The 12,818-nt window shown below is 46.3% G+C and overlaps 1 long non-coding RNA gene across 1 annotated transcript; it reads right to left on the reverse strand.

Moving 5' to 3' along the window:
• Window positions 1–7,121: 7,121 nt before the first annotated feature.
• Window positions 7,122–7,895, reverse strand: LOC147311774 (uncharacterized). The gene is made up of 3 exons (XR_015125440.1): window positions 7,721–7,895; window positions 7,442–7,647; window positions 7,122–7,362 (listed from the first exon to the last, which is right to left on the reverse strand). It is a non-coding gene; the product is annotated as an uncharacterized LOC147311774 (long non-coding RNA).
• Between the last annotated feature and the right edge of the window lie 4,923 nt (window positions 7,896–12,818).

Raw genomic sequence — 12,818 nt, forward strand, 5'->3', positions numbered from 1 at the left:
GTAGGGTTCATACAGACGACTCACACAAACCATTTTGTACACATGAATATTTTCATAATTATCATCTCTCACAGTCTAGTCAGCGGCAATTCTCTATAGTCCAAGGGCAAAATTTCACAGGGGCTCCCTCCAACCAATGTCATCACCATTATGTCAGAAATAATCTAACACAAACAAAAATACTGTGCTCTCAACTCGGTCAAGTCACGGCCAGCAGAGCTGGACTCACTCAAGTAATGTTAAACTTCAGAGTATACAAAAGAAGTAAAGTGATGTCCGTTGTGTCACCACATTTAAAACCAGAGCAGCAGCAATTTAGCATTTAGCATTATATTTAATCATTGTTATCGGCTCCATTCACCACTGTGTTGCTTTGTTTCCTCCTCTTCTTTTTTTCTTCTTCCTTTTTTTAACTCCCATTGCTCCCATATATTTTCACTGAGTGGCTTTCATTGTTATCATTAAGCGTATTTAAACAGAATCATTATAGCCACTTGCAATGGGAGTGTGTAGAATCAGATGTGACTCTTTGGCTAGGTCAGGTCTCTCCTTGTGTCATTGCAAATTTTGCACATTGTCACTGCTTCAGTTTAAATTCTATCAGCCCTCCGGGGCCACACACTGACTTGGGATCACAGGCAGTTGTCTGCCCTACCTGGTAGCATGCTCCTCTGCACACAACAGGAAATAATGCACTTCTTATGGTTTCTCACCGTACTGAAAATACTCCATTTGGTTTAGCCCAGGGAGAAGGCTGAGTGAAGTGTGCCCAAGGCAGGAGAAACTGCACCCACTCACTCATGGTGTATCCACAGGACAGTTACCTCTGCTATTCTTACATCGTTCCTAGGATCCAGCAGGTTTGGTGACTGATCAGATAGATTTGCATATCTTGTGTTGTCGTGCAGCTCTGTCGGGTTAAGCTTAAAAAGTTCAGCCCTTGTTTTATCTCCCGCATAAAGGAAGTGCAGATTTGACCGGACACTTCTTTAAATTGCGTGTATGGTGTGAATGTTTGTGTAGGAGTGTGTGCTTTAGTACCTTAACAACATGCAGATCTCCAGCTTTCACTCCCCACGTCTTTCCTTTTTAACTTATACAGAACTTTAAGAAGAGAAGATTATACAGAAATTGAGGAGATTAAGAAAAAGAGGGGCAATCCTCTTTTCTTTAATCTTAAAATGAGAGGAGATCATCGGTAGATGGAAAGGAGAGAGGTAACGGCTCTGGATGAAAGGAAGAAGGAGAAGTACCACCTATTAAGAAGCCATTTGGTTTAGGTGGGGAGAGCTGCGGTGTCCTTGGCCTTTAGGTCGATATAGCCATTAGATTATAGTGACACACATACACACGCACCCACGCACACAATCAAGGCTGTCTCGGGACCTAACAGCATAGGCGTGTGTCTGTGTGGGCAGTGTTCAGGAGACAAATGAGTGACACTGCATGAACACGCAGTGTGCTGGAGAGACAATTTGTCATCGTGTGAACACAAGCTCTACCTCTGACAGTGACCCCATCTCCACCCCCACACCAGGACTTTAGAGCCAGTACAGTATGGTTACATTAAAGCTGTATGCTTTTATGCCATTTTATCTTTAGCTGTATGCCTGTGAAGTGTGAAAACATTTGATTGACTGTCCCAGTTCTTTTTTTATCTTTCATGTGTCTCTCACTGGTGCCAAAGTAGTATCCTTATACGTGACTGGAAAAAATGCCACAAGAGAAGAAATTAACAGAAATTAAAAAATATATATATATATTTTCAAATTAAATCTACTTTAACAATTTAACAAAAAATATCTGAATATTTCACAAGACTAGCAACAGCTGGATGACAGGAAAGCAGTTTGTTAGCACCAGGAGAGTAGCCATGATATGATATATGACATGGGAAAACCACATTAGCTCTCACAGTCAGAATTGCATGGTTAAATTAGTTTTCCACCTTGACAATGTGCTGGGATCTGTCACGGCGACGGATGGCCGGTACTGAATAGGACTCAGGTGCAGAAACCCAGAGCGGAGACAGTAGATGATTTAACAGTTTATTACGGTTAAGTGCAAGGGGGAAAAAAAAGGGAAACGTGGCAAAGACAGAAAATGACGAGACGTGGAGCCTTGGTGTGGCGTGCCCAGGGGAACGTGGCTAGGGCGAGGGAACGAGGCCTGAGAAGTGGAATGGAGCTGAGTGGGGAACAGTCACACTGAGGGGAGAGGATATAGGAGTTAGGCAGGTAGTGAAGGCAGCTCAGAAGTGGCCAGTATAAGAGCAGCAATTCTTACTTGCAGTTAGGGACCTGGAGTGTTTGAGAGGGGGATGATGAAGATCCAGGGGAGGCTGAGTGGCGTGGAAAGGCTGACCTGAGATCCGGGGCTCCAGATGGAGTGTGATGGCAGGAGGGCAGGCAGGTGAGGCACAGAGGGATTTCCAAAATGATCACTAGGTATCCTGAGTCCGGAGGTGGAGTGAGCCAGGGTGGGTACAGCAACTGTAGTACAAAAGAGTCTTTGTTAGTAAGATAAATCACAGCGAGAATTTGAAACACAAGACCTGTTACCAACATGGGTTGATGACGAACTGGCAGTGAGTGAACATCGATGTGTGGTTTAAATCCCTCTGGCTTGATAGCCTGCAATAGGCTCCAGGTGTGCAGGAGCTGGAGTTGGCCCTGCCCAGGGGCGGATCCCAGGTCAGTTCAGGAGCCTAATGGAAACTCCAGTCACCCACCGTAGACCATGACAGTACCCCCCCCTCAAGGGACGCCACCCGGCGGCCGACCGGTCCCCAGCCCGCGACGTGACCTGAAAAAAAAAAAAAAAAAAAAAAAAAAAATCAGAGACAAGAGCAGGATCAAGGATAAACGAGCGAGGAACCCAGGCACGTTCCTCAGGCCCATACCCCTCCCAGTCCACCAAAAACTGGCGACCCCGACCACGGCGACGGACGTCAACGATCCGCTGAACCGTATAGGCCGGATGACCATCGATGAGCCGGGCGGGCGGAGGGGGGTCGGAAGGCGGGCACAGCACACTGGACAGCACAGGCCTGACTTGGGAAACATGAAAAACCGGGTGAATCCGCAGACTGGGAGGAAGCTCGAGCTTCACAGCAGAGGGCGAGATGACCGAGTGGATGACATACGGCCCAATAAACCGAGGAGCCAGCTTGCGGGAGGAAACTTTAAGGGGAACATCCTTAGCCGACAGCCACACCTTCTGCCCTGGAGCGTACCGAGGAGCTGGCGACCGTAGACGATCTGCATAGCGGCAGTGGCGGGCAGCAGCTTTCTTCAGTGCCTCCTGGGTCCGAGTCCAGACGCGGCGGCAGCGCTGGAGATGGTGCTGGACGGAAGGCACAGCCAAATCAGCCTCTTCCTCAGGGAAGAGGGGAGGCTGATAGCCCAGGGACGCTTCAAATGGAGAGAGACCAGTGGATGCGGAAACATGAGAATTGTGCGCATACTCCACCCATGGGAGATGTGCTGACCAGGTAGCCGGGTTATGGGAAACCATGCAGCGGAGCATGGACTCCAGCTCTTGGTTGAGCCTCTCAGTCTGCCCGTTGGTTTGAGGGTGGTAACCAGAACTGAGGTTGGCTCGAGCACCCAGGGCAGAGCAGAAAGATTTCCAAACCTGGGATGTAAACTGAGGTCCCCTGTCAGAAGTGACCTCGGCAGGAATCCCGTGGAGTTTGAAGACGTGGTCAACCATCAGTCTTGCAGTTTCCGTGGCAGTGGGTAGTTTCTCCAGGGCAACGAAGTGAGCTGCTTTTGAAAACCTGTCGATCACAGAGAGTATCACTGTTTTACCTGCTGACCTAGGCAGTCCAGTGACAAAGTCCAGGGAAATGTGGGACCAAGGACGAGAAGGTACGGCTAGAGGTTGTAGAAGACCGGATGGTCGCTGATTTCGGGTCTTGTTCCTGGCGCACACGTCACAGGCAGAGACGTAGTCCCGCACATCATGTTCCAGAGTTGCCCACCAGAAGTGACGACGTAGTAGTGCGATGGTGCGGCCGATTCCAGGATGGCAGGAAAACCGGGAGGTATGAGCCCACTTAATTACAGCCGAACGGGTTGCTGTGGGAATGAAGCGGCGGCCCGGAGGACCTGTGCCAGGGTCTGGTTCATCCAGTAAAGCACGCTGGATGGATTCCTCTATGTCCCAGGATAAAAACGCTACGCGGCAGGAGGCAGGAAGCACAGGAGCTGGTTCGGTGGGTTCAGCGTCTGGGTCGTAAAGACGAGACAGGGCATCAGCCTTGGCGTTCTTGGAACCTGGACGGAAAGAGATGGCAAACTTGAAGCGATCAAAGAACAGAGACCAACGGGCCTGGCGGGCGTTTAGACGCTTAGCTGTTTTGAGGTAAGTAAGGTTTTTATGATCTGTGAAGATGGTGAATGGGTGTTCAGCCACTCTTCCAGGGCTAACTTAATAGCCAGCAACTCTCTGTCTCCTACATCATAGTTGCGTTCAGCTGACGAGAGTCGACGTGAAAAAAAGGAACATGGGTGTAACTTGGCCTTGGAACCTGAATGCTGTGAAAGGACCGCTCCGACGCCGACGTCGGACGCGTCTACCTCTAGAACAAATGGCTTGGAGTGATCTGGGTGACACAATACTGGAGCTGAAGTAAATAGGCGCTTGAGCCTACTGAATGCTACCTCAGCTTCAGGTGTCCAGATGAACTGTCTTTTGGTGGATGTGAGTGTAGTGAGAGGAGTGGCTACCTGGCTGTAGTTGCGAATAAACCTCCGGTAGAAATTGGCAAAGCCGAGGAAACGTTGTAGGTGCTTGCGTGACGTGGGCGTGGGCCACTCCAGGATCGTGCGGATCTTGGCTGGATCAGTCTTCACCTGCCCTCCTGCGAGTATATAGCCAAGAAAAGTGACAGATTGTGCATGAAACTCACATTTCTCGGCTTTGACGTAAAGTCGGTTTTCCAGGAGGCGTTGGAGGACTGCTCGGACGTGGACATGGTGTTCCTGGGGGGTCTTGGAGAAAATGAGTATGTCATCAAGATAAACAAAGACAAACTGGTTCAGGAAATCACGGAGCACGTCGTTGACCAGGTTCTGAAAGACAGCGGGGGCATTGGTTAACCCAAACGGCATGACCAAATACTCAAAATGACCTAGGGGCGTATTAAAAGCCGTTTTCCATTCGTCCCCCTCCCTGATGCGGACAAGGTGGTAGGCATTGCGGAGATCCAGTTTGGTGAATACGGTGACTTCATGGAGGGGTTCGAAGGCTGAGCTGATAAGGGGTAAAGGATATTTGTTTTTAATGGTGATGTCGTTTAACCCTCTGTAGTCTATGCATGGACGGAGTGATTTATCCTTCTTTTCCACAAAAAAGAAGCCGGCGGCCACTGGAGAGGAGGATGGGCGGATGATACCTGCAGCTAATGACTCGTGGATGTACTTTTCCATGGACTCTCTTTCTGGTCTGGAGATGTTGAATAGCCGGCTAGAGGGAAGCGGAGCACCAGGTAGAAGGTCGATAGCGCAGTCATAAGGCCTGTGGGGTGGTAAGGACGACGCTTTGTCTTTACTGAAAACTTCCTGGAGGTCATGGTACTCAGGTGGGACGAGTGTGAGGTCAACCGGATCAACGCCCGAGGTGTTAGTGTCAGGGGCACCCGGCGATAGGGCAGACTTGAGGCAGTGGGCTAGACAAAAAGGGCTCCAACTAGCGATTTTACTTCCAGACCAGTCTATATGAGGGTTGTGTTTCTGTAGCCAGGGGTAGCCTAGGATGAGTGGTGAATCAGGAGAAGAGAAGGTGAATAAGGTAATGGCTTCATGGTGGTTTCCAGAGGTGACGAGGGTTACGGGGCCAGCCTGATGGGTTATCTGAGAGAATATTTGATCGTTTAATGCGGTAACAGGGATGGGAGGATCGAGAGTCTTGAGTGGCAAATGAAGGCGTCTAGCGAGAGCTAAATCTATTAAATTTTGCTCTGCTCCGGAATCAACGAGAGCATGGAGGGGGTGAGAAACCTTATTTAGACACAGGGTGACTGGTAGAATTAACCGGGGTTTGGAACTGAAAGAGGATCCGCCCACCTGTATCCCCGAAATTACCGGCGGGCGGAGCCTTTTGGCCGAACCGAACACTGCGCTAACCTATGCTCCACTGAGCCACAGTAAAAACACGCGCCCGACCGAAGCCGTCGTTCTCGCTCCTCTGGTGTGAGACGAGAGCGGCCGATTAGCATAGGCTCCGGAGCGGCGTCCTTTTCCACGGAAACGGGAGCGGATGTTGACACCGGACGTGACGGTGGAGGAAGTGAAAACGTATGAGGCGCAGGTTTACGATGTTTCTGGTTCTTTTCTGCCTCCCTTTCCCTCAGGCGATTATCTATCCGAAGGGAAAGGGAGACCAAGTCTTCAAAGGATTCGGGCTCATCGCGGGAAGCGAGCTGGTCTTTGAGCTCGTCGTTTAAGGCGCGACGGAACACTCCCCGAAGGGCATGATCGGGCCAATTGGCCTCGGCGGCTGCGGTACGGAAGTCGATAATGAACTCAGCGACACTCCGGCTCCCCTGTTGCAACCCGAGCAACCTTTCATCAGAACTACCCTCCGATACTGGGTGAGTAAAGGTCTTTTTAAACTCGCACAGAAAATCATCAAACGAGCAGGTTGGGAGCGGGTGAGCCTACAGGTACGCCTCGGCCCATAACAGCGCCTTGCCCTGTAGCTTAGCCACCAGATATGCTACCCGAGCTGATTCGCTAGTAAATGAACGGGGTGAATGCGTGAACGCGAGAGAACATTTCAGTAGAAAGGCTGTACAGCGGCCCCGCTCCCCAGAGTACGGCTCGGGTTCTGGGAATGCAGCATCGCGAAACACGGAGCCCGAAGGGGTCGGAGCTGGGGAAGACTGGGGAGGTTCTGCCACGGGCGCAGGGGACGCGGAGGATGGGCCTGGAGGAGGGGAAAGAGCCGACTGAATCTCCTGCAGGGAAGCTAAGATCCTAGCCTGGGTCTCGCCTATGGCTTGACACCGGGTGTCGAGAACCTGCAACGCTTGCTCATGAGCCCCTAAAATGGCTCCCTGCTTGGAGACTGCTGCACGTACTGGGTCTGCTGAGTCCATTTGTTGGCCAGTTCGTACTGTCACGGCGACGGATGGCCGGTACTGAATAGGACTCAGGTGCAGAAACCCAGAGCGGAGACAGTAGATGATTTAACAGTTTATTACGGTTAAGTGCAAGGGGGGGAAAAAAGGGAAACGTGGCAAAGACAGAAAATGACGAGACGTGGAGCCTTGGTGTGGCGTGCCCAGGGGAACGTGGCTAGGGCGAGGGAACGAGGCCTGAGAAGTGGAACGGAGCTGAGTGGGGAACAGTCACACTGAGGGGAGAGGATATAGGAGTTAGGCAGGTAGTGAAGGCAGCTCAGAAGTGGCCAGTATAAGAGCAGCAATTCTTACTTGCAGTTAGGGACCTGGAGTGTTTGAGAGGGGGATGATGAAGATCCAGGGGAGGCTGAGTGGCGTGGAAAGGCTGACCTGAGATCCGGGGCTCCAGATGGAGTGTGATGGCAGGAGGGCAGGCAGGTGAGGCACAGAGGGATTTCCAAAATGATCACTAGGTATCCCGAGTCCGGAGGTGGAGTGAGCCAGGGTGGGTACAGCAACTGTAGTACAAAAGAGTCTTTGTTAGTAAGATAAATCACAGCGAGAATTTGAAACACAAGACCTGTTACCAACATGGGTTGATGACGAACTGGCAGTGAGTGAACATCGATGTGTGGTTTAAATCCCTCTGGCTTGATAGCCTGCAATAGGCTCCAGGTGTGCAGGAGCTGGAGTTGGCCCTGCCCAGGGGCGGATCCCAGGTCAGTTCAGGAGCCTAATGGAAACTCCAGCCACCCACCGTAGACCATGACAGGATCTTTCACGTCATTGTATCTAAATAGATTGAATAGCTTGGCAAGCTGTTCATCCATACATCATTCCTTTCTTGCATGGAAAAAAAAATCAAAAGCTAGTGGTATGCCAAGTTTTTGGAGCATCAACTGCTAAGGATGCATGCATCCTCAAGTTTCTTTACTTGGATGAATATTAGTCCCTTTGTTCCTAGCTGATGCTGGAAAATGCTGTATAAAAAGGGATGTGCTGTGTGGTACACTTTGTGCATTGGTAGAAACAAATAATTGATAGAAGAAGAATAAAATAAAAAAATTTACTGTTAAGTGTAGTTAATACTTTTGGACCACTAACACCTCAAAAAATAATGTTATTGAAAAGTAGAGTTAAGAGGTTTAGAACATTTTTTCAAGGTAGAAATGAGGTGTGGTGTCAGCCTGGCTGATGGCTGGCAAACTGGGTAGAGCAAGGCAAACACTGCAGCACTAAACACAGAGAACCAGTGGATCCCAAGACAGGTATATAAAACACAGCTCCAAATAAGATAAAGTTATCCAGTGTGCTACAAGCAGGCTGGCAGGCAATGAGAGCTCTTGAAGGGAATAAACAGTAAAGCTTTGTATAAATACAGCAGGGCTTGACTGGAGAATGGCTCAAATATGAATCCCCAGTGAGAGAAAGCGCAAGAGAGACAAACAGGACAGAGACAACAAGACAAACAGGGAAAATAGGAAACAGGAAAGAGGAAGAGGCACAGCCTAGACCATGTCAGCTACAGTCACAATGATTTTGCATGTACTTGTTTTTAGCTGTCAAGCGGAGGAAATGTTTGAGTTGATGAAATCTTGCAACTGAATCCTTACATTTAATAAAATCATTAAGGTTTCTGTTGTTTCTCAGTCCACATTTTAACTGAAACCCACAATGAACCCCTCTGTGTGCTTTAACAGTGGAAAGTCTTGAAGCAGTGGGAAAGATTGCAGTGCAAATGCAGCTACAATGTGAAGAAAGTCATTCTGGGTTATGATTAATAATAAGCAATAACTAGTATAAGTAATAATTATCTTTTGCTATCATGATTGTATGTATACATATCTGTATGTACCCAATCTTCTCCTTAATGGGTGGACCAATCTCAAGGAAATTTGAGACAAATACAGTAATTATCAATCAATATCCCAGAAGTGTAACTGGCTTGATGCTACACTCTGATTAAAATGTGTTCTTTTATTTATTTATGTATTTTCATTGGGTTGTTTTGGTGATAAATAATAAAAGTATTATTAGTAAATGTCTTAAAGAAGAAATTTACTCATGAAAAATTGATTATGCAGTTCAAGTTATTTGCATTTATGTGTGAAGCAGAAAAAGAGCTCTGTCAATAACATCATGGGAATCATTGTGAGATTTCTGACCACATGCAAACAAACTTTAAAGCTAATCTGATATGTCACCATTTCCTATTTATTTAGTTTCCATCTTGCTGCAGATTCCATGTTCTCTGTTTTTGTGTCTGTCTGCATACATAAATCTACGAAGCCTTCATGCTGTCTCACTTTTTAGACCTTTTTTTCCTCCAGAGTTTTCCTGTCAGTCATCAATCCTGTGCAGCTGCATGTGTGTGTGTGTGTGTGTGTGTGTGTGTGTGTGTGTGTGTGTGTGTGTGTGTGTGTGTGTAGATACACGTGAACAACAAGATATTTGATTTGCTTGTGCGTGCCTGTCATTATTACTCACTTTAATTATCTATGATTTGCATGTGTGTGTGTATATTTCACCATCCTGATGTGTGTGTCTCAGCCCCCTGTGGTGCAATAATGAGACATACTGGCTAGACAGCTATGGGAAGGTCATGCTAAATTGAGGCAATGAGGAAAAAGAAAGGAAGGTGTGACTCGTGTGACTGTGAGCACCTAATAATGTATCACAATAAACCTGGACTGAATTAGCAGGCTAATGTCATCTTATAATGACACACGGAGTAGAAAAGAGACAGACATTGAGAAAGGATGTGAGGAAGATGTGGGGGAAGACTAGCAACAGCACAAGCTAACACAATTCAGTCTGTCATCTCTCAGTCATCAACACCTCTAGGATCTGTTTCCCAGAGTGGGAGGGTGGGTGGCAAAAGCGAGGAGCAATATTGCTAACTTGTTATCGGGTAATGTGAGCCTGATGACACCAAATGCGACGAAGCTGCTGGATGGATTTAAATAAAGTAAACAGTATGCTGTGTGTTTTCTGGCCCCTGGAGATCAGAACCACCTACATCCCTCACTTAGTGGCCTAAGAGCATTCAGCCAGTTACATTTCTTCTCCTGACAACCCTGTTCACTAAACAAAGGTGTAACATGGATTATAACTTTTTATAATGAAGATATTGATGCAAAAAAAGGAGGTAATACGAAATGAAACATTTGATGAGGAAATAAGTGCATTAATCACATTTGTTAAGCCTCAAATATACAGTAGCCTACTGTGCAAAAATCTAGACTCACCAATCATTTCTTTATATTTCTCATTGGAAAATTGGAATTAGGGTGCAGAAATGTAATGAAATATGTGCAAGAATACATGCTTGTATGATTATAGAAAGGTTGAAAAGAAATATTTGGTGCTGTATGAATACATTTATTTTTAAAGACATCTTGAATTCTATTAGGGGGCTTTCTTCTCATGCGTTTAAGTCGTCTTCAGGAATAGTTCTCCAGGCTTCTTGAAGGACATTCAGAGCCTTGGATATTGGCTGACTGGTGGTGTGTTTTTCTACCCAGGTAATCTTTTACTGCATTGATAGTGTATCATTGACAAATTAAGCCAATGCCAATCAGATGCTTTTCACATAGTGCATGGTGGATAAAAGTCTAACAGTACGTTTCTGCATTCATGGCTCCATCACGATCCATCAAGATCCTAACACCACTGGCTGATAAGTAGATTCTACTTGCTAGACATCCCTTTTGATTGTGTCTCTTTTTAAGCTTGAATGATTCAGAGGTCAACGTTAAGTGGCTTGAAAAATAGCACAAAAAAAAAACGTTCTTCTGAAAATGTTGAGATACAATGATTGAGCTGGAAGGAAAATGTGTAAAAGCAGCAGAAATCCAAATAAGAATGCTTTATTCTTTCTTGTAATTAAAAAAAAAAAAACTAAAGGACAATCTGGCTCCTTGAAACCAAAATATAAAGAAATTGCAGTTTGCCATGTGGTCTGGGAAGCTTTTGACATAGCGTTCTTCATTGTTCTTGTCCTCGTCCTTCTTGGAAATTGCAAAAATCTTTCTTATGCCAACAGCTGATATTGCGCTGACATGTGCAGTGAAACATTTAGTTTTTCTTTGTCAGTGATTGTGCACAGGGCCCTTTAACCTTCTACTGGAAGTTTAAAAAAAAACTGAAGCAGTCACTTGTCCTCCATGGAGACACATGACAGACAAAGGTGTAAATGGTTATGTGTCTTGACCACATGAGATAAGATTGTGCCCGATGCTTTTTAACACCACATTCAAACAGGGCCATGCTGCACCTTGCATCAAATAAATTCATACTAATAGCCCTTCAGCCACTTGTCTGAGTTAATATCTTTAGCCCTAACTATTTTATCGGTCTAAACCTAAAAATTCAGGTGGTGTAGAATAGCGGTCTCCAACCCCCGGGCCACAGACAGGTTTGGTACTGGGCCGCAAGAGTTCAGGCTCTGGTGTGAAATGTATGGTTTTCAGGGTTTTAATTAGTTTTTATTGTTATTTTGTTATTGTTTTTATTGCTAACTTGGTTTCCCTGGGTTTTTCCAGTGTGTTTTGAATAAATCTTCTTTTTTGGTACCGGTACTGGTTTTATTTTGTTATATTTATCCGCAGCACCTTAAAGGCTGGTCAGTGAAAATAATGTCGGACATAAACCGGTCCGTGGTGCAAAAAAGGTTGGCGACCGATGGTGTAGAACACAAATCTTGACCTTCGCCTTCCCCAATCCTCCTCCATGCACCTGTGAATATATTCAGACAGTACTGTTTTCTCACAATCTGTTTTCCAAATTAGTTGTTTGCTAATGTATTTGTGGCAGATATGATAGCTCATATGCCAAACTGCTTCCAGATATTGGCTTTTATCTCATCAACCATTGAATGATTTATAAACTAATTCTATGAGTCATGCACCATCTTGTCTCTGACCTTGGAGGAAACCGGCCAACACAAACAAAAGCCAGCCAACAGTCCATCTTTTTGTCTTTCTCCTCCTTACCTCCTTAATTTCTCAACGGGGTGGCGAAGCGGCAGCAGCAGCAGCCTGGAGCCATAAAGCACTTTGGTGTAAACCTCCACCTGCTCACTGTAGCTGCTGCCCAGTGACCATAATAGTATATTTTTTTTGAACCAGACAGAGCATAGAGATAAGCCTACAGCTCAACTATCTGTGTTTTTAATTGCCAAATGTTTGATCGTTTGAGAGGTGGGGGTTGTTCACCTTCAAGGTTTCCCTGCCAAAGAACTACAATGCCATCTGTGGGATTTCTTCCTACATGATGAAATTATTTGCAACTTGTCCCACGCAGCATTAGCAGTCTCCTTCCAGTTGCTGAATCAATAGCACGTACTGCAGCTGTCATTCAAATGCCTGGTGTCTTACAGATAAATCCATGTGGCTCAGTCTCTGTTGGGGCGTTTGTTAACAGAATCTGCCACAGGCAGTGTTTTTAATGCAAAACAAACTCGCTGTGCCTCAGCCAAGTCATCTTGTTCCTTTGACAGGGAGGTAATAAATCAATTCTTTGGGGTCAAGTTAAACAATTCTTTATCCTATAACACAGCAGGTAATAGAAACTGATCAGAAGTTGCAAAAGGTGTGAGTAAAGGATAGCTGCAGTTAAACTAGTGAGGGCTTTTTGACATTTAAGAAGACAATGTGTCACTTGTCAGGCCTTATGTGACGTTTACCTT

Source organism: Aulonocara sp. 'chitande type north' Nkhata Bay, linkage group LG16 (assembly GCF_057382095.1).
Source record: "Aulonocara sp. 'chitande type north' Nkhata Bay isolate Kocher_YH1m ecotype deep benthic linkage group LG16, A_spYH_male_GT1.1, whole genome shotgun sequence".
In the NCBI taxonomy this organism is placed as follows: Eukaryota; Metazoa; Chordata; class Actinopteri; order Cichliformes; family Cichlidae; genus Aulonocara; species Aulonocara sp. 'chitande type north' Nkhata Bay.